A 22,171-nucleotide genomic window follows, 5' to 3' on the forward strand; every position below is an offset into this window, starting at 1 on the left:
TTACTTATTCCTGATATTAATCAGTGTTCAGAATATGACTGCAAAAATCTAAATAAGGCAGCTATGGGATTAGATATTTATTTTAGATGAAATACTTTATTTTTAAAGGGAATACATAGTATGCCAGTAAGTTCTTGGAAAAAAAATAAGACAACTGTTTTTTATTTGATACATTCCTTAAACTACCCTTTTGTTTCCCCAAAGACATGCTCTCTGGTGAACAAATGTACTGTAGCATCTTGATTCAAAATAAATAAATATAGTTTAAACAAAAGCCCTATACAATTATCTTGATTATTTTTAAAGCTATATAAGTTTTCAAAGAGCACTGCTAACCAGATGTCAACTAAAGTTTTCAAATTTTCCTCCTTAGTCTGAGCTACAGAATTCAGTGAAAATATGGAAAGAAAAAGAAAAACAATAGTAACAACTTGAACGAAGAATAGCTTTTAAAGCATCTGTGACAGTCTGTACCCTTATGTTCACCCCTTTTTCAAGACTATGATAATTTTTGTACAAAGTATGCCTTGCGAGGTGTCAGTTAAAATTCTCATAATTTGCTGATCATTATTGTCCTATTAAAATATGTATGGCAACATTGTATGTAAAGTTATAAGAATCCTCTGTATGGTATTACTAAGACATGTTCCATGTCTGGGGGAGGAGCCACAAACCAGTTCCTGAGAGACAAAAGGCTAGCCAATACCTCAGCCAGGTGTCAACAAAATCAAATTGACCATTACCTGTTAAGTGACCATTCTTTGGCAGGAAAGAGGATGTGGTGGAAAATGTACCTGTTGACAGACAAACAGCTGGGGGTTCCCATCCACACAGATTTTCTGTCTCCTGAACCTCAGCTAGAGATGATTCTCCAAAAAGAGAGAGAGCTATAAGAAGGGAGAGCAGATGTCCCAAGTCATTCCTCCCTTTCTGTCTACCCATGGCATCCACAACGCTTGAAGAACAAAGGAAACAGTATTAGGCTGGGGGAGGGATCCTGACTGAGAGAGATTCAGCCGGTAAGACTGCTGAAACATGGTGAGAGAGACTTAGAGACTTTACTTTGAATTCACTTAGCTTCTTAAGTTAGGAATTAGCTGCATTTTACTTTTATTTTCTTGTGACCAATTCTGACTTTTATGCCTCATTACTTGGAGTCACTTAAAATCTATCTTTCTGTAGTTAACAGACTTGTTTTATTGTTTTATCTAAACCCGTGTGTTTGGACTGAAGTGTTTGGGAAACTCAATTTGGGATAACAGGATTGGTGCATATCATTTTCTATTAATAAAATGGTGGACTCTATATGAGCGTGTATTATCCAGGAGGGAGCTGGACAGTACAAGACATATATTTCAGGGGGAAGTCCAGGACTGGGAATTTGCTTGTATTGCTCTGCAGTGTAATTCAAGAGTGGCTGGCTATAGCATTCATACAATATACCTTGGAGTAATTTACGTGCTGGAGGCTGTGTGAGCAGACCAGGAGTAGTGGCTCTCATGGCAAAGCAGTGTAAAAGGCACCCCAGGTTGGAGAACTGAGGGGACACAGCTGTTCATCAGTCCAGATTGTACCGTGAGTAATGTCACATGCAGCAAATAAACACATCTATAGTTTGGGCTACATTTTCAAACCTAGACCCCAGTCTTGTAATGAACTCTGTGTGGGAAACCCTTGTATCCATGGGACTCCACACAGGTATAAAGGTCTACCTGCATGTAACTTCTTACGTGACTGGGCCTAAGTGTCTACGTTGTATCTGCAAAATATCCTTACATATGCATTAGCAGGTAACGACACAACAAAATAAGTTTCAGAGTAACAGCCGTGTTAGTCTGTATTCGCAAAAAGAAAAGGAGTACTTGTGGCACCTTAGAGACTAACCAATTTATCTGAGCATAAGCTTTCGTGAGCTACAGCTGTGCAGTGGGAATGAGTAATTACTTGTTTGTGCGTGCCAGTGCATATAGCTTTCAGACATAACTTAAGCACCTGTGTTTGAAACTATGGTTCTTAATGACTAAATCCAAACAGAGCAAATGCAAACGTTGTCTCATTTGAAGTGGAACTGACATGGATGCTTTTCTTCTCACCACTTCATCAGCCATTTCAAAATGCCTAGATCTTCTCAAACGAGGTAGATTGTCATGTCTGAAATAGCAAGAGTCTCCAAGGTTTCAGCAGAAACTAGAAGTTGAAGTAACCTTTTGAAAACAGGATGATGAAAGAGGAAAACTATGTACCATGGCACACATTGTAGCATAAAATGAAAAGAATTGACCTGATGGAGGCATGCTGTAGAAAGCTAATGATTTTTCTGCAATGTCATCATAGGTAGTAAAAGTCAGTTCTGGGAATGTGATTAACATGCTCCTTGGTTACACTGGTTAAATATTGGAATAATGATTGTTAAAAATCCATGCTTAATTATGGAAGATGATTCTGCTACACTGATAAACCCTTCAGCAGAGATTTTTCAGATCATCTGAATAAATCAGGCATCATAAAAGCATGAGAAATATAACAAACTTAAGGAAAGCCTTGCAGAGAAGACACAAATTCAGTTTATTTGCTGGGCACTAGATGAGACAACCATATAAGTTTCTCATTAGGTAGCTGGACTCCCCCTGTGTATGTGCATTTTGTGCAACTGAGACCAGAACCAGGACTCTGGCAGGCCACAGACCTCATCTCCTCTAGGTGAGCTAAATGGCATACTTAATTCTACTTGCTTCCACATATACTAAGGTACAGCTAATAAGAAAATTGAGCAATGGGTGTGGCCTACTTACATTTTTTACAGTTACTTCCCAAGATAGCTGAAGTTTGCTCCCTATTCTCATCACTTGAAAATCCATTCCCCACATTTCACGTACTCCTAAAATACTAGTAAAAAAAGTCACTTTCTGATTTGTGTCATTATTTTTTGGCTTCCTGTTTTGATTTGTTTTGTTTTTCTTTTCATTTCTCATTTTATTCTTAACATTTTTGTCTGCAGGGATTTGTTTTAAAAAAAGTAGTTAAATGTCAACCAGAAACTGCTGATGTGTTTACATTAACATAGAGTGTATCATGATAAGGTGAAACTTTATGCTGAATGTAAAGGTTCAGCTAAGGAAAGTTATTTGAGACTCCAGGCTACATTGTGGGCTACAGGAAGATAAAATTCTTCAGCTTACTTGCTGAGCCAGGGCAGACTGCCAGACAGAAGGAAGCTATAGGACATGGCCAATACTCTACATTCCAGTGCCATGATGAGAACTGCTGAAGTTTTCTGAACAATTTTTTGTAAATTAAAAAAAAACTTTAAGTAAACTTTTTGTGAAAAAGTCTTGCTGTGTTGAAATTGTTGGGAAAAATGTCATGCCATTTTCATTTTTTTTTTTAAATTATTATCAGAATGTTTATTGACTGGATTTTGGGGAAGTGAAAAATTCTAGAACCATTTTATTTTAAAAAAGTACTTTTGAACCCGTTTAAATGAATACAAGGTTGAAATGTCAACATTTTTTGTGAAATGTGAGTTGATTTAATTTTACCAGATTGGTGTGGTATGTACACACATTTCAGTGGGCTGAAGTCAGCAGCGGTTATTAAATCTTTATTCAGGAAAATTTCCGATTGACCTTTAATTTAAGTTTTTCTGTTTACTATAAAGACTGCATGGTTTGGCCCAACCAGTGTTATTACAGACAGCTAGCCCCTTCACAATGTTAGAGAGTCAGTGAAGGCTAATACTAAAGGGATTTCATTCTGCAGAATGAAAAGTAGAGTACGCTTCTAGAAGTGTTCAAATTTGTATGGCAAAGTGAAACTACCAGAAAACTGTGGTTTGTATTACATTAGAAACTCCAGAAGTCTATGAAAAAATGTCCCTATGGCATATTAATAATTCTAATGAAAATGCAATTATTTTGAGATATGCGGTAATTTCTGTTTTTCATGTTTTCAGTGGGCAGATGGACATTTTTGTAAATATTTAATATGAAATGGAAAAAGATGTATAAAACTGTGAGAAATGAAAAACAAATAATTGCAAGTGAAACTGTGTGAAACAAAATATTTCAATTTTGCAGCCCTGTGAGCTTCCCAAAGAAGATGGCTATAGCCATCACTTTAAACTGTGGCATGTTAGTGAATGCATTAATCAAACAAATGCTGGGCAGAGTCCAAATAAAGGATTTCAACAAGCTTTGTAGTCATTTACATCTGTGAAATGGGTTAAAAACACTGCCAAATCAGAATGGTAGGGTGATGGATCTGCAAAGCAAGCCCTAATGGTTAAAGTTTGGCAAAATTATAAGGAACTGAAAACAGGGACTTATGATGGGAGGTGTTAGGCAAACTTAATAATAGGCGGTGCTACCAGCTTTGTATATAATTGCATGGATTTGCTTTATTTTAAAAAGTGATTTCTTTACTTTGGGGGCTATAAAATATTAATATTGGTGCAATTTCCAGTGAGCATAGAGTTTGATCCAAAGCCTACTGAAGTCAATGGGAGTCTAGTCAGCAGCTGGAAAAGTCGGAGTGAGTAGCAGAATTCGTCCACCACTGTCCTGGAACCTCCTAAAACCTATAAAGAAATTGTTCTGTATGCCCTCTGACACTGGAGCAATAGAGAGGTATTTCTTGGGTCAAGGGACATATTCTGCATATTTTACATGTTTAAATGCATGTTGTCAAGGTTCCTCCCCCACTCTGAACTCTAGGGTACAGATGTGGGGACCTGCATGAAAAACCTCCTAAGCTTATCTTTACCAGCTTAGGTCAAAACTTCCCCAAGGTACAAAATATTCCACCCTTTGTCCTTGGATTGGCCGCTACCACCGCCAAACTAATACTGGTTACTGGGGAAGAGCTGTTTGGACACGTCTTTCCCCCCAAAATACTTCCCAAAACCTTGCACCCCACTTCCTGGACAAGGTTTGGTAAAAAGCCTCACCAATTTGCCTAGGTGACTACAGACCCAGACCCTTGGATCTTAAGAACAATGAACAATCCTCCCAACACTTGCACCGCCCCTTTCCTGGGAAATGTTGGATAAAAAGCCTCACCAATTTGCATAGGTTACCACAGACCCAAACCCTTGGATCTGAGAACAATGAAAAAGCATTCAGTTTTCTTACAAGAAGACTTTTAATAAAAATAGAAGTAAATAGAAATAAAGAAATCCCCCCTGTAAAATCAGGATGGTAGATACCTTACAGGGTAATTAGATTCAAAACATAGAGAACCCCTCTAGGCAAAACCTTAAGTTACAAAAAAGATACACAGACAGAAATAGTTATTCTATTCAGCACAATTCTTTTCTCAGCCATTTAAAGAAATCATAATCTAACACGTACCTAGCTAGATTACTTACTAAAAGTTCTAAGACTCCATTCCTGGTCTATCCCCGGCAAAGACAGAATATAGACAGACACACAGACCCTTTGTTTCTCTCCCTCCTCCCAGCTTTTGAAAGTATCTTGTCTCCTCATTGGTCATTTTGGTCAGGTGCCAGCGAGGTTACCTTTAGCTTCTTAACCCTTTACAGGTGAGAGGAGCTTTCCCCTGGCCAGGAGGGATTTCAAAGGGGTTTACCCTTCCCTTTATATTTATGACACATGTGCACAATTAATGTACACATCCATCCTCAGACACAGTAAAGTCTCTATGCATCTATCTCTTATACAGTTTCTTTGTTTGTGGTATATAGACAATCTGCTTCTGCTGTTTGTGTGTGGTGGGGGTACTGCTGGCAATAGAATACCGATGTGCATGATCTCTGCTTTTGCATGCACAGTGAATTTCCTTTATCCCGATTACAGTATTTTATAATAATCACCCCACATTCTAGTATATCAATGCACCTCAGTATTAACCCCAAGTTGGGAGTAAGCCTCAATGGCACCAACTAACCCCCCGTTTAAAAAAAATTCTGCTTAAACAGTGAAAATTTCAAAAATTAATTTGTATGAAACACACGTTAATTTGCAAAAATTTAGAGCCAGACCCTGCTGTTCATAATCAGGCAAGGACTGAAGTCTGCTGGGTTTGACAGTTATATGTTTTCAGCCTGTAACCTAAGCTACGATAGAGAGACTAGCATTTATTTTTCACAGGTGAGGTGCTTCAGCTCATAAAGTATGTTCCTAAAGCCCTCCCTGAACTGATCTTTGACTGACCACTTGCTACAGGATTTCCCCAGGTCAAAGAGCACTGGATAAGGTCAAAAGGAAAAAAGAAAGGGCACCTCTACTTTCATAAGCTTCTTTCAAATCAAATTTGTCAGAGCCACATAACCGGCTTGCATGGCTAACTGTGCCTGTTTGTAGGTAGGGTGTGGGGGCATTTCTGGCCTGGCTGTCACACAGCCACTAAATCATCCTTTAATAATTGTCTTTCAAAAAATAAAGAAGGCTCCATGTTCTAAATTTTTGTTCTTATCCTTCAGTCCTTACTTCCATGATTAATGACTATTGTATCAGGCCTGATCATTTTATATTATTGCTTATCCTGCTTTATTTACTACATTGGCACCTGCAGAGTAGCTAAAACTTTCTGTGTAGGTGAAAACAAACCACTTTTGAGTAAACTTTTAAACTGCTACCATTTAAGTATATATCTTATTTAGCACTAGGTAAAAAAACCCTGTTACTGAGTTTTAATTATAGACCCTCTGAAAGGACCCCAGAAAGGAATGTTCTAAATATCTATCTTTTATTAGGTTAAATTTAACTTTGCTGGCCTGTGGCTAATATCTAATTACTGAGTTGCCCAAAACAGAAACTTATTACTGATTACTTTGTGAGGGAACAGCACATATTACACGTGCCATATGTGTTTTCTTTCAAAAGAATTTGTGGTATATGAGCACACAGAAACAGAAGTTGTATTTATAATTTAGAAATAATCCATGCTGGACTCTCCCTTTATCAAATCTATGTAGTACTGAAAATCATTGCTAATTATTGCAGCAAATAGCAGCAGTCATGGATACATTTTTTGGAAGAACAAAAATGGATTTTAATTCTCATTGCTTTAAAAATATCAAGGTTACTAAAATAACAATGTTTTAAATTAAGATTTTTTGGAGCCTGAATATGCTGAAATGACACAGTTTATCATATACTGCTTTGTGTCCCAAATAGTCTATGGATAAGTTTAGAGTTACAATGCTTGACTAAAAGAAAAGGACTACTTGTGGCACCTTAGAGACTAACCAATTTATTTGAGCATAAGCTTTCGTGAGCTACAGCTCACTTCATTGGATGCATACTGTGGAAAGTGTAGAAGATCTTTTTATACACATAAAGCATGAAAAAATACCTCCCCCCACCCCACTATCCTGCTGGTAATAGCTTATCCAAAGTGATCACTCTCCTTACAATGTGTATGATAATCAAGTTGGGCCATTTCCAGCACAAATCCAGGTTTTCTCACCCCCCCACCCCCCCCAGCAGGAGAGTGGGTTTGTGTGTGTGTGTGAGAGTGATCACTTTAGATAAGCTATTACCAGCAGGAGAGTGGGGTGGGAGGAGGTATTTTTTCATGCTTTGTGTGTATATAAAAAGATCTTCTACACTTTCCACAGTATGCATCCGATGAAGTGAGCTATAGCTCACGAAAGCTTATGCTCAAATAAATTGGTTAGTCTCTAAGGTGCCACAAGTACTCCTTTTCTTTTTGCGAATACAGACTAACAGGGCTGCTACTCTGAAACCTATCATCTCTTGCTGATTGTTCTACTGCACTCGAGGTTATCATGAGGCTGCTCTAATTAACAGTAGCTGTTTATGCCCCCCAAGGGACTTTCCCTCACCTCCGCCCTCTTGAAGTCTCTTGATTCTACTGCTCCATGCCTTACAGGGCTGGGAGGTGGCTTTCTTAGGAGCCAGTTACATTGGCTTCATGTCATCTTAGAGCTTAGGGTCATATTCTGACCACTTTGCACCACCCGACTAGTGCAAATGGGTGAAAAGGATGGGGGTATTGGATCTGGACTTGAAGAAAGATTGGAAGAGAAGTAGGAGTAGGACAATGTCACAAAAGTCCGGGGAGAAGATGTTGAATAACAAACAAAGAAATCTTCAGGCACTATAAAACCAGCAGCAGATATTGTACGTACTATGATGTTCATGGTGGAGTAGGGTCATGTGAGCATGAATAGATTTGCACCTAATCCTCCACCTTCTTCTGTTCCTTTTAACTGGCATTAAGGACCAGCTTTTGAGAAATGTACATGCATATTTCATGTAGTTGGACATAAAATCATAGAAATGTAGGGCAGGAAGGGACCTCAAAAAGTCATTGAGTTCATTCCCCTGAGCTGAGGCAGGACCAAGTAAATCAGGGACCATGCCTGACAGCTCTTTGCCTAACCAGTTCTTAAAAACCTCCAATGACGGGGATTCCACAACATCCCTTGGATGCCTATTCCAGAGCTTATCTGGCCTTATAGTTAGAAAGCTTTTCATAACATCTAACCTAAATCTCCCTTGCAGATTAAGCCCATTACTTATTGTCCTACCTTCAGTGGACATGGAGGACAACTGATCAGTCTTTTTCTATAAGAGCTCTTAACATATTTGAAGACTGTTGTCAGGTTGCTCTTCAATTTTCTTTTCTCAAGACTAAACACGCCCAGTTTTTTTAATCTTTCCTCCTAGGTCACGTTTTTGAAACCATTTCCGTTTTTGTAGCTCTCCCCTGGACTCTTTCCAATTTGTCCCTATATTTCTCAGAGTGTGGTGCCCAGACCGGAGCAGAGTACTCCAGCTGAGGCCAATACCGAGTAGAGTGGGACAGTTCCCTCCTGGGTCTCACATATGACACTCCTTTTAATACACCCCAGAATGATATTAGTCCTTTTTGCAACTGCATCACATTTTTGTCTCTTGGCCAGTATGTGATCCACTATACCCCCCAGATCCTTTTCTCAAAACAACTGCCTAGCCAGTTAGTTCCCATTTTGTAGTTGTGCATATGACTTTTCCTTCCTAAGTGTAGTACTTTGCGCTTCATCTTTAATCAGTTTCATCTTGTTGATTTCAGACTAATTCCCCAATTTGTTCAGGTCATTTTCAATTCTAATCCTGCTTGGTGTCATCTTCAAATTTTATAAGCATACTCTCCACTCCATTATCCAAGTCATTCATGAAAATTTTGAATAGTACCAGACCCAGGACAGACCCCTGCAGGATCCCACTAGCTACATCTTCCCAGTTTGAGATTGAATGAATGATAAATATTCTTAGAATACATTTTTTAACCAGTTGTGCACCCACCTTATAGTATTTTCATTGAGACCACATTTCCCTAGTTTACTTATGAGAATGTCATGTGAGACCTTGTCAAAAGCCTTACTAAAGTCAAGATATATCACGTCTACTCCCTCCCTCCTATCCACTAGGCCAGTAACCCTATCAAAGAAGGAAATTAGGTTGGTTTGGCATGATTTATTCTTGATAAAGCCATATTGGTTATTACTTATTATCCTATTGGCCTCTAGTTGCTTACAAATTGATTGTTTAATAATTTGCTTCAGTAGCTTTTCAAGTATTGAAATTAGGTTGTTTGGTCTATAATTCCCCAGGTTCTCTTTATTTTACTTTTGAAAGATAGGTATTAGCTTTGCCCTTCTCCAGCATCTGGGACCTCACCCATCTTCCATGAGTTCTCAAAGATAATTTCTAATGGTTCTGAGATTGCTTCAACTAGTTTAAGTACCCTAAGATTAATTTCATCCAGCCCTGTCAGCTTGAATATATCTACTTTTATCAAAATATTCTTTAATCTGTTCTTTTCCTATTCTGGTTTGTGTTCCTTTCCCCTTGTTGTCTATATTATTTGTATTAAGTTTATGGTCACCTTTTTAGGGAGGACTGAAGCAAAATAGGCATTAAACACCTCAGCCTTCTTGATGGCATCTGTTATTAGCCTGCTTCCCTGCTAAGAAGAGGTCCTACATTTTATTTTATCTTTCTTTTGCTCCTAATATATTTGCAATACCTGTTCTTATTACATTTTATGTTCCTTGCTAAGTGTAACAAATTTTGTGCCTTAACTTTTCTGATTTTGTTCCTACGTGCTTGTGCTATTCTTCTGTACTTACCCTTAAGTAATTTGTCCATGTTTCCACTTTTTATAGGATTCCTTTTTTGATTTTCAGGTCATTAAAATGCTCCTGATGGAGCCATATTGGCCCTTGCTGTTCTTCCTATCTTACCTTCACATTGGGGTAGTTTGTGGTTGTGTCTTTAATACTGTCTCTTAGGAACTGCCATCTCTCCTGAACTCCTTTTTTCCCTTAGATTTTCTTCCCATGGGACCTTACCTACCAGTTCTCTGAGTTTGTTACAGGCTGCTTTCTTGAAGTTCATTGTTCTTATTCTGCTGCTCTCACTTCTTCCTTTCCTAAGAATCATGAATCACCCTAATTGCCTTCAATCTTCAGATTCTTCTCCTCTTGGATGTGATAGCTGTGAACTTCCCAGCTTTGGGGTAAATGGCTCCTCTTTCTCAGCCATTAGGGACTACTCCTCACTTCCTGTTGCCAGTACAGCATACTGGTTCTTGACCATAAAGGATGAGGGACCTGGGTGGGGGTGGGGGGGCGTAGAGCACTGCCGACTGCAACAGGTGGCCATCAGACAGTCTCCTGCCTGCAGTTGATCAGTTATGCATGGTCAAATATGGTCAGTTGTGCATCGAAATGATAATTTGTATGCCACATATGCCAACTGTGTTCTAAATTGCATATACATTTCACATTAATTACATAATACTCTGGACTCAATTGTCTTGCAAGTACTGCCCAATTTTTCTTCAGTGCATGGCCCATTGGTAGCAGCTGTTCATTTTTATTAACACGAGCCTCTCAGCATCCCCTGTAGAAGTTCAATAGTCACTGATTATTGACCTTGCTGCATTGAAGGCACTCTGTGAAGATGGATGGCTAAATCAACAGGCACTTATGTCAGTGTTGGCCACCACTGCTAATTTCCCTGCCAATGCACTAATGTTTTGGTATTTGAAGATGAAGCACAGCTGTTTTGCAGCTAAACTTCCATTGTTTGTGTGGCCCTACCTTCAGGATATTCCACAACTACTACTGGTGCCAAAGAACCAAAGGGAGGCTACAAACTGCCCCACTGGGATATTTGTGGTACAGTTGTGTCAGGTCCAAAAGAAAATAAATGGTAAAATTAAACATATAGTGCTATTTAGCCCACAACACATATTCATGAGTTGCCCTGGTTAGAATTAATTTATTACCAAAACTGAGTCCACTCTATTTAATTAACAGGGAGAGGTAGCATGGTCCAGAGCACTGGACTTGAAATCAAAAGATGTGAAGTCTTTTCCTGGTTCTACTGGTGACCGGGGATGTGATCTTGGGAAAGTCACTTCTCCTCTCTGTGCCTCACGTTGTGTCTACACAGTCCACTGCAGCTAGCCTCTGAGCCCACGTTGACAGACTTGGGCTGATGCTGGCTGTGAAGACGTCCTGTCAGATTCAGAGACCCTATAGGAGATCTATGGTGGAAAAGTGCTAATTATAGCTACATCCACTCTTCTTGTTCCTCTAGTGCTGTGGGAAAGTTTTGTTTTCAAACTTTCATGATGGTAATATACAAAGAAAACAAATTAAAAACTAAACAAACAAACAAACCCAAAAGCCAACAACCTCTAAATTACCCATGTTTCATAAATCCAATTTTAGGCCCTTGAACTTTCAATGAAATATGGCCATGCAAGCAATAAATGTGCATGTGAAAAGGGGTCAGAATTTGTGTGACACTTGAACTGGAAACTAATGCTCCCATTAGCCTTTCCTGAGAACACAAGACTAGATAGTGCTTTCAGACAAGGCCCTGAGGGTGTGTGTGTTTGTGTGCGTGTTCATAAGCTGCTCTATCCCAGAAATAGCCTTTGAAGACATTGTGCCTTAGGGGATGTCTACACAGCAATTAAACACGGCTGGCCTGTGTCAGCTGACTCGGGCTCACATGGCTCGGGCTGTAGGGCTGTCAAATTGCAGTATAGTTATTTGGGCACAGGCTGGAGCCCGAGCCGTGGGACCCCGTAGCCCAAGCCTGAAGATCTACATAACAATTTTTATCCCCAAACCCATGGGCATGAATCAGCTGAGCTGGTTCAGCCGTGCTGTGTCATGAGTCTTTTATTCCAGTGTAGATGTACCCTCAAAGAAATGCCTTTAACGGCTTGTCTACAGGGTGAGTTAGTGCCCAGGAAGCCAGGGTATGAATCTATAGTGCACTAACTTGCTGGGCACTAATTCTCCATGAGGATCCTGTTAAATTACAGTTCCCCTTTTGCTTACCCTCTAGGGAAGTAAAGCGTGTAGTATCAGCCGTACTAGGAGGGATGAGCTGGAGTGCCGATGAAAAGCGCAGTGGGGAAAGTAACTGAAATACTTTCCTCATAGATCGTATTTTCTAAATGGACAACCTACCCTAAATGCTCAATTACTAAGGGAGAATCTTCACTCATTGCTATATTTGCTTTTCACAACCAACTCTCTGTATATCTTTTCATGAGTGATGTACCCAAATACTTGGATGCTAATATCTAAACTGTATCCTTAAATTTACTCACCTAAGTTTGGATTATTGCTGATTATGCACTATATGTATCTTATGACTTTAAAAACAAACTTTGTATTTGTGGATAATCTAAGCACTATCCCCAGATGTCCAGACTTCTCTTAACCTGTATACTATATATTTTTTTAACATTTTAAAATATGTATTTCTGGTCTACCTGGTACACAATATAGCCATTGAGTTATCATTATTCTGGTCATCTTGGGATATACCATGGTGAGTGGGACAATGACGATACTGTAAAATGGATTTGCTTTCTAACAAGCCACCTAACCAGAGCAGTCACTCACTTCCCAGGACCAGTGTTCCCACTAATTTTTCCCACCCATGTGCAGAATGAATTTTGTTATGTGTGACACATCACCTTCATATTGGTGCACATAACAGAATTCATGTGGTGGGGGTGAGGCCAAGGGGGTTTGGAGTTTGGGCTGGGGCTCAGGGCTGGGGCAGAGGGTTGGGGTGCAGGGGTGTGAGGGCTCTGGCTGGGGGTATGGGCTCTGGGGTGGGGCAGGGCTGGGGATGAGGGGCTCAGAGCTGGGGCAGAGGGTTGGGTAGAGGGTGAGGGCTCTGGCTGGGGGTGTGGGCTCTGGGTTCAGGCCGGGGAGGGGCACTACGGCAGTTCTGGGCCTGGGCTGGGTTTGGGCCGGGAGAGTGTCACATTGGCTGCAGCTTGGGCCGGGCCAGATGGCTGGGTTTGGGTCTGGCCAGGCTGCCCCAGTCGCGTCTGGGTTCTAGCCAGGCTGCGCTGCCCCAGCCACAGCTGGGTCCGGTCCGGGCCATGCCGACCATGTCTGGGTTCAGGCCAGGCCATGCCAGCCACGGCTGGGTTTGGGCTGGGGTAGGGGTGCACCAGTCAGTCCGGGTGCTGCAGCAGAGTTGGGGTCGGGGCACCCCAGCTGTGGTAGGTCCGGGCCGTGCTCGTAGGTTGGGGGCGAGGCTAGGTTGGGCCTGGGGGAGGGGTGTCCCCAGGCAGGTTCCCTGAGCACCTGCGTGGAGCTAAGAAGGCTGCTGCATGACCACATGGCTGCACAGCTTACAGGGAACTTAGCCCAGGACTGTTTTTTCCTCTTTGTTTTAACTAGGATCAGATATCTGTGTGGGTACTTACATCATAGTGTGAACATTTTACAAACAACAGTGCATTTAATCTTACAACAACCCCGTGAAGTCGAGAATTATTATCCCCATTTTACCAATGAGGAACTGAGGCACAGAGCATTCAGGTGACTTGTCCAGGGTCCCCCAAAATGTCTGCAGCAGGGCCAGGAATTGAACTCAATTTTTCTGAGGCCCTTAACCACAATATCACCCTTTGTCTCATATTAGCACATTATATTTGAAATCTGATTACACAAGTGGATAACAAAAACACCTCTCTTTCCAGATACCTGTTCTCACTGATATATTCGATGAATGCATTGACATATATCTCCAATTTTGCTGGTATTTACTAGAGCTAATTGTCAATATCACAATGCCAATAAACTAAAAGTTATTTAGATGGTGATGTATTTATTAAGAATTAACACTAATATACAGCATGTAAGACTTTGAATGGAAAAGGACATGAAGCAACCAGCTGCTATATATGTAAGGAAGACTGTTCCCGTAAACTGCTTGTGTGATTACTCTAAACAATGCCCTCCAGTCCATTACTGTCCTTATCTCTGCAGCAGCTTCTCAGAGGGAGGGTACTTTAGGGTAGCACCCTTTTCCGAAGGCTGAGTCATACATTGTAGCATAAGTGAATTTTACACACAGTCTGTGTTTTAAATCCCTGCCATGTTATTCACCCTTCCTTTGTTGGAGTTTCCTGGCTTGAACACCTGACACATGTTGCGAGCCAAGGTCAAAGGCTATCTGATTTCTTATGGTAACAAATCAAAGTTAGGAAGTTGGATTCGATAGCTATGTAAGAACTAGTGCTGGTCATGCAATTTCTACTGATGGAATTTCTCAGTGAAAAAATAGAAAGAAAAATTTCAATTTTTTGGGTGCTATTTCCCCCTATTTTTGACCAGCTCTAATAAGAACCTATATAGATGTGTAAACTGTAACAGACAAATATTAATCAGTACAGATGTTACTCCAAAGCAGACCCACCCTTTTTTCTGGATTAGATTAGATTATTTGCTCAGTTGTTTTCTAGAGTGTATGAGTTTTCCACTATATTTTGAGAGAAAGAAATTGAACTAACACAAGGGCCTCTCGCTGCTGTGTTTTAAAAAAATCTGAAATGACAGTTAAAAAAGACAGCTATCTCACCTCCATGTCTTTGTTTCCTTTTCCTTTCATAAATAATATTGTCTCAATGTTGCCAATCGACATTTCATATGCGTGTTTATTTGCAAATTCTGCTTTGTAATGTTGTCTTATTGATTTAGGATGGAAAGGTATTGTGGAGATTTGTACTATTTTGAGCATTACTTGAAGGTGTCCATACGTCACTCCTCTTCCTTAAAGTAAATTCTCATCTCTCACCGTCCAGTTATGTTAGGGTTAAATAGCTGGAGCCTGATTCTCTACTGTATTACTCCAGATTTATGTTGGTGCAGCTCCATTGATTCCAGTGGAATTGCACTGACATAAAATTGGAGTAAAACAGTGGAGCCTTCCAATCATTTTCTCTGCTTTTTGAATATCTTGTGAAAGAATACATTTTCTTTTCTTTTCAGTGCTTCAGAAGGCAGCATATTTCTAAAACTCTTTCCTTTTTCTTTGTTTATTCCTTGGTCTGAAGTTATGGGGAAGGGATATTGTGGGAGGGTAAACCATACTGAATCCAATAAAGTAGTAGGCTTGGAATTAAAGTAAACAGGTATCTTTCTTCTCACTGAAAACATTGATAGATTGATAGAGCCAGAAGAGTTCCCAGAAGTCACCTACTACAGGACAGGCCTAACAAAGAAAATAACAGAACGCCACTAGCCGTCACTTTCATTTGTGCTGGAAATGGCCCACCTTGATTATCATGCACATTGTAGGGAGAGTGGTCACTTTGGATAAGCTATTACCAGCAGGAGAGTGAGTTTGTGTGTGTATGTTTTTGGGGGTGGGGGGGTGAGAAAACCTGGATTTGTGCTGGAAATAGCCCACCTTGATTTTCATACACATTGTAAGGAGAGGTTTCAGAGTACCAGCCGTGTTAGTCTGTATTCGCAAAAAGAAAAGGAGTACTTGTGGCACCTTAGAGACTAACCAATTTATTTGAGCATGAGCTTTAGAGTGGGGTGGGAGGAGGTATTGTTTCATGGTCTCTGTGTATATAATGTCTTCTGCAGTTTCCACAGTATGCATCCGATGAAGTGAGCTGTAGCTCACGAAAGCTCATGCTCAAATAAATTGGTTAGTCTCTAAGGTGCCACAAGTACTCCTTTTCTTATTGTAAGGAGAGTGGTCACTTTGGATAAGCTATTACCAGCAGGAGAGTGAGTTTGTGTGTGTGGTTTTGGGAGGGGGGGTGTGTGAGAAAACCTGGATTTGTGCTGGAAATGGCCCAACTTGATTATAATGCACATTGTAGGGAGAGTGGTCACTTTGGATGAGCTATTACCAGCAGGAGAGTGAGTTTGTGTGTGTATGGGGGTGGGGGGGTGAGAAAACCTGGATTTATGCTGGAAATGGCCCACCTTGATTATCATGCACATTGTAGGGAGAGTGGTCACTTTGGATAAGCTATTACCAGCAGGAGAGTGAGTTTGTGTGTATTGTAAAGAGAGTGGTCACTTTGGATGGGCTATTACCAGCAGGAGAGTGAGTTTGTGTGGGGGGGGGCGGAGGGTGAGAAAACCTGGATTTGTGCTGGAAAAGGCCCAACTTGATTATCATACACATTGTAAGGAGAGTGATCACTTTAGATAAGCTATTACCAGCAGGAGAGTGGGGTGGGAGGAGGTATTGTTTCATGGTCTCTGTGTATATAATGTCTTCTGCAGTTTCCACAGTATGCATCTGATTAAGTGAGCTGTAGCTCACGAAAGCTTATGCTCAAATAAATTGGTTAGTCTCTAAAGTGCCACAAGTACTCCTTTTCTTCAAACATCAGACCATTCTGTTTTAGCTTGAAGTACCATTTCTGTGTCTTATAAGACAGCTGGTGGCAGGATAAATGGTAACAATTCTCTTCTATGAATGGTTGCCTGTGATGAAGTATACAAACCCAACACTGGGCCTGACAGACTAAAAGACTATACTGCGACCAACTAACCCTGCATCTCAAACCCTGCAGAGCATGCTCCAACTGGAGATAGGGTTGAAAAGGGAGCAAACCAGTTCAGAAGGGGAAGGCTGGGGAGGAGTGCAGACCTACCCTGAAGGCTCCTGCAAAAGGAGTTAGAGATGCCTCCCTGAGACCCAATGACTTTATGCTGAGTCCCGTTGGGGCTGATGGTTTTATTTTTCTTCTTATCTGGGAGTGGAAGTGAAGGGAGCAGTGGTAGAAAGTTACCCAAGGAGAGTGATGCAGAGGGTCTACAACCCTCCCCAGGAGTCAACACTGCTGACCCTCCTACGTCCCTAGGTCACAGCCTGGTGGAGTTGGTGGGCCCAGGGTCTCCTACCACTACCCCCTCCCCCCCCCCCGCTAGGGCCATTCAGCCCACCAAGGCCCCTACTACATTAGTGGAGAATGAAGGCACTCTAGGGTGCCAGGCTTGGTAGCAGGCCACAAAAAAACAAAACAAAAAACCCACCCCACAGATGGATACCGAGAAGTTGCTAAAGTGGGTTCTTGACAACCAACATCATCCTGCCACCCAGCAAAGGCAAAGACAGCTACTCCAGCAGCTTGCCACCCAGCATCAGCAATAGGCAGCGCAGCCGCCACCACCGCAGCAGCAGCCACAGCCACTGATTACGGAGATGGCAGCCCAACAGCAGGAGCAACAACAGCGACTCATCCAACAGATGGCACCACTCCTACAAGCCCAGGAGCCACTGGGAGCTGTTTTACGTGTGACCAGCAAGGACATTTCTGCAAGGACTGTCTATTCATGGATTGTTTCAGAGTAGCAGCCGTGTTAATCTGTATCCGCAAAAAGAAAAGGAGTACTTGTGACACCTTAGAGACAAATTTATTTAATGCTCAAATAAATTTGTTAGTCTCTAAGGTGCCACAAGTACTCCTTTTCTATTCGTGGATTGTAATTATGGGCATGCCTGGATAGCCAATAGTAGGGCATGAAAGAGGAGCCCTGGGAAGATGTTGGTCCTGGTACGAGTGAATGGGATAGCCCTCCAGGGACTGATAGAGTCTATCTGTAGCCAGACCTTAGTGTGTGTGGGGCTGGTGGGGACTAGAGGTGAAGCTGGAGATCTAAGCTACCTCTAGTGTATCCATGGGGACATAAGACCCTACCCATCAACAGAGGTACAACTGACCATTCAAGAACACATGGAAACAGTCCAGGCTGGAGTGCCAAAAGACCTGGCCTACCCGGTCATACTAGGGCTTGACTGGAGGCTCTTTGAGGACATGCTTAAAGGGTGGCAGGACTTCCCTGTGACAGGAGAGGAACCTGACCAGGGGACCTGGGAAGACAGGAGATGGCTGCAGTGGCTGCATAGGAGTCATGGGAAGAAGATGGCAGAAAGGAAGATGAAGACCCAAGAGAAGGACCATCCACATGTGGGAAGGGCTCATCCACAGGACCCAATTAGGGCCATAGGGTCTCCCTGCTGCCCATCAACCCTGACCTGCTGTCCAGCAGGAGGGACTTTGTGGAAGAATAAAGAAATGACTCCACACTGAGAAAAGTTTGAGTGGCTTGTCTGGGCAGATGGGAAGTTATTGCCCCCTCCCCCCAGCAGTTGAAACTGTGGCCCCAGAGGGCATACCGGGTGATTAAAGATCCTAAGACAGAGGAGGTAAGGATGCAGCTCCTCATACTGAAAAAGTACTGGAGGGGGGTACTACAGTTGGCCCATATGGTCCCATGCAGGAGGTCACTTGGGGAGGGAGAAGTTGCTTGACAGAGTGACCCTGAGGTTCTACTGGCTGGGCTTCCACCCAGGGATGTGAGTCTATTGTGCTTCATGCCCACAATGCCAGTGGACAGATCAGAAGAAGGTCCTGAAGCCCCACGGGTGCCACTACCCATTGTGGGAGTATAAGAGACTTGGTGTAGACTAGGTAGGTCTGTTAGATGGGTACAGATACATACTGGTGATCTTGGACTATGCCATCAGATACCCTGAAGCCATTCCCATCCAGTCTGCAACAACTTCCACTGTTGCTAGTGAACTTATAAAGGTATTTGCCGGAGTGGGGATCCCAAAAGAAATATTGATTGACCAAGGGACAAATTTCACCTTGCAATTGATGAGGGATTTATGCGACCTACTGAAAGTCAAATCCTTAAGGACATCGATGTACCACTTCCAAACCAATGGGCTGGTTGAGCGGTTTAACAAAACACTGAAGAATATACTAAAAAGTTTGTGACCACTGAACACTGGCACTGGGACCATCTGATCCCCATCACTCTTGTTTGCCAACAGTGAGGTACACCAGGCATCCACGGGGTTCTCCCCCCTTCAAATTATTATATGGGAGACAACCAAGGGGGATCCTAGACCTCCTTTGAGAAACATGGACCAAGTGTTACAGCCGACGAGCTATATGCAGCCACCTACATTGATGATATTCTAATCTACAGCAACAGCTGAACGGAACACAGGAAGCACATGGTGGCTGTATTATGGTCCCTTGCAGAGGCAGGCTTAAAGGCTAACCCAAGTGTCAACTGGCCGCTCAAGAAGTTACTTGCCTGGGATATGCCATTGGGGGGCGCCCGTCTACAACCTCTGATGGACAAGGTCTGAGCCCTCGCAGGCTGCCCTGTCCCCTCCACAAAGAGGCAAGTTTGGCAGTTTTTGGTGTTAGTGGGGTACTATCGATGATTTATCCTGAATTTCTCAAACATTGCTGTTCCTTTGATGGACCTGGTGAAAGGCATTGCATCCAAGAAGATCCGGTGGACCAAAGGATGTGACAAGGCATTCTGGGTACCTCAAGACAGGCTCTCCTGGGAACCAGTGCTATTCCATGCAGACTTCGCAAAACCCTTTAATCTTCAAATAGATGCCACCAATATTGGACTCGGGGCTGTGTTATCCCAGGAATATAGAGGAGAAGAACACTGTTCTCTCTTACCCGGAAGTCATTTCCACGGGAAGTAGCCTAGGTCATGAGGATAGACTATTTGCTTCATGTGCCATGTTTCCCACAGGACAAGCACCCATGTCATTAACCAAACCTGTTGTTGTTTCAGGGAAATAGCACATCCTCCAACCTAGTTCTTCTAGTTGTACCATTTGAACCCTGAAAATGGTGATTCAATAATTTTTTTTTTTTAATGAAGAAACTGGAGGTACTGAATTCCTGAATCCCAAATCACATTTTGATGGAGTAGATCAGTGTTTCTCAAACTTGGGATGCTGCTTATGCAGGGAAGGCCCCTGGAGGGCCCGGCCGGTTTGTTTACCTGCCGCGTCCGCAGGTTCGGCTGATTGCGGCTCCCACTGGCCGCAATTCACTGTGCCCGGCCAATGGGGGCTGTGGGAAGCAGCAGCCAGTACTTCCCTTGGCCTGCGCCACTTCCCGCAGCCCCCATTGGCCAGGCACAGCGAACTGCGGCCAGTGGGAGCCGCGATCGGCCAAACCTGCGGACGCGGCAGGTAAACAAACCGGCCGGGCCCACCAGGGGCTTTCCCTGAACAAGCGGCATCCCAAGTTTGGGAACCACTGGAGTAGATGATGCAGATATGACAGAGAACTATTTACGCTCAGTTATATACACTACTGCTATGATGACATGCCATTATTCATTGCTAGGTTTTGGGATGGTAGGTCTTTGGTACTATAAGTGCTTTTACAAGAAGTACATTTTTAGCAGCTGCATTAGCAGCTGACTATTCTGAAGAAATTTTGCCGTAGGGCATTAGTAACATTGGATACAGTAATGTCAAATAGAGAAGTCAAAGTAGCAGAAGCAGTGTGCTGCTTAGCTTGGATTTAGCTATGTTGGCTGGAAAATGGAAAATTAACCCATTTAAAATGGTTAACAATACAATAGAGAAGAGAGCAGGCATCTGCTGCTTTCTTCTCTATTTGCCTTCAGGTTTCTTATTCCTTATGTCTAACTTATCAAATAAAGAGCAATTATGGTGAAAGATGGAGATGAAATGAGTCAACTTAGATAAGAACCAGAAAACAATTATTATTTGGGAATGTCATTTGTTGTGGGGTGAAAAGATACTTAACAACACATAATTGACCAAGGGACATAGGGCAACAAAGTCTGAGACGGCAAAGATGAGGCAAAGTCCTTTGTGGTTGCTGAGCAAGCACAACAAATATTAATCTTGAGTGATAGACTTAGGGATGGAAAAGACATAGTATAAGTGACCTGTAGTTTATCTACTTATAGGTTCAGGATTGTTCCTTACAATATTGTACAGTCCTGAACGCTTTCTAGTATAGTTCTAAATGCCCTCAAATTCCATCACTTCAGTTGGCAGGCTTGTGTAGGCTGAAAGATCTCAATAGGGGATCAGATTCAGAAATCCTTATTCATGATGAATAATACCTTACTCTGTAAGTAGGAATGTTGTTTTCAATTATACTGCATGTGGAGTAGGGTACTACTCAGCATCAGACATGCCAAATCTGCAGAAAAAACTCAGAAATTGGGCTTGTTTTGGCTTAATTGGCTTCTGAGTTGCTTGTTGGCTAGTTTTTGGCTTGTAGCTTGTTTGGCTTGTAGCTTCTTGCTTGTTGTAGCTTGTTGCTTCTTTTTTTTTGATTGGCTCCCGGCAAGCAGGGGCAAGGGGGGGGGCAAGCAGGGGCAAAGGGAGAGAGAGTCAGGGGTGCACAGCAGGTCCACCACAGTCCCAGACTGCATGCTGTGGGGATCTAGTCACATAGAGTGTTGGGGCTCTTAGGGTCTGGCTCATTTTGGCCTTTTTTTGAAATGGGATTAGCTTGATTTTTGGCTTATTGTGAAAGTCGAGGTGCTTATTTACCGCTTGAAAGTTGCCAACTGTGCTCAGCATAAGTAAGTTGCCACAATCTGGCCCACAGTTGTGACATTCGGCCTAGATCGATTCTTTTCTCAGTTTCATCCTATTCCCAAGAAGGGCTGGATTAACCTTTTGTGGCCCTGGTGCCAAACATATTTGTGGGCCCCCCTGGGGGCATTGGAGCATGGCACGGGGAGATTGGTCCCCAGAGCGAGGGGGCCAGCCAGGGGCATGACAGGGGTGGCCCCACTCCACCTAGGCCAGTGCATGGGCAATATTTACAAACTGGCAGTTGCCAGATGCACAATGGCCTGCCCGGCCCTGTGCTACCAGCGTGCCCCTTCTCCTCGTAGGTGGGCCCTGCCATGCCACACATCCCTCCTCATTCAATCCCCCCCCAATTCCTTATGGCCAGTGCCCCCCCAGACCCTGCCACAAATGCACAGCCCCCTGCACACCACCACACTTGCCCAGAGCCCCCCTTCCCACAGCCCCACCACAACTGCCCAGCACCCCACACAGAAATCCCACTC

The 22,171-nt window shown here is 42.6% G+C and overlaps 1 long non-coding RNA gene across 1 annotated transcript; it reads left to right on the forward strand.

Moving 5' to 3' along the window:
* The first annotated feature begins 246 nt into the window (after positions 1-246).
* LOC122462055 lies at positions 247-21,372 on the forward strand. The gene is made up of 3 exons (XR_006284389.1): positions 247-262; positions 1,489-1,490; positions 21,269-21,372. It is a non-coding gene; the product is annotated as an uncharacterized LOC122462055 (long non-coding RNA).
* Positions 21,373-22,171: the final 799 nt, after the last annotated feature.

The sequence above is a fragment of the Chelonia mydas genome, chromosome 1 (assembly GCF_015237465.2).
Source record: "Chelonia mydas isolate rCheMyd1 chromosome 1, rCheMyd1.pri.v2, whole genome shotgun sequence".
NCBI lineage: Eukaryota > Metazoa > Chordata > Testudines > Cheloniidae > Chelonia > Chelonia mydas.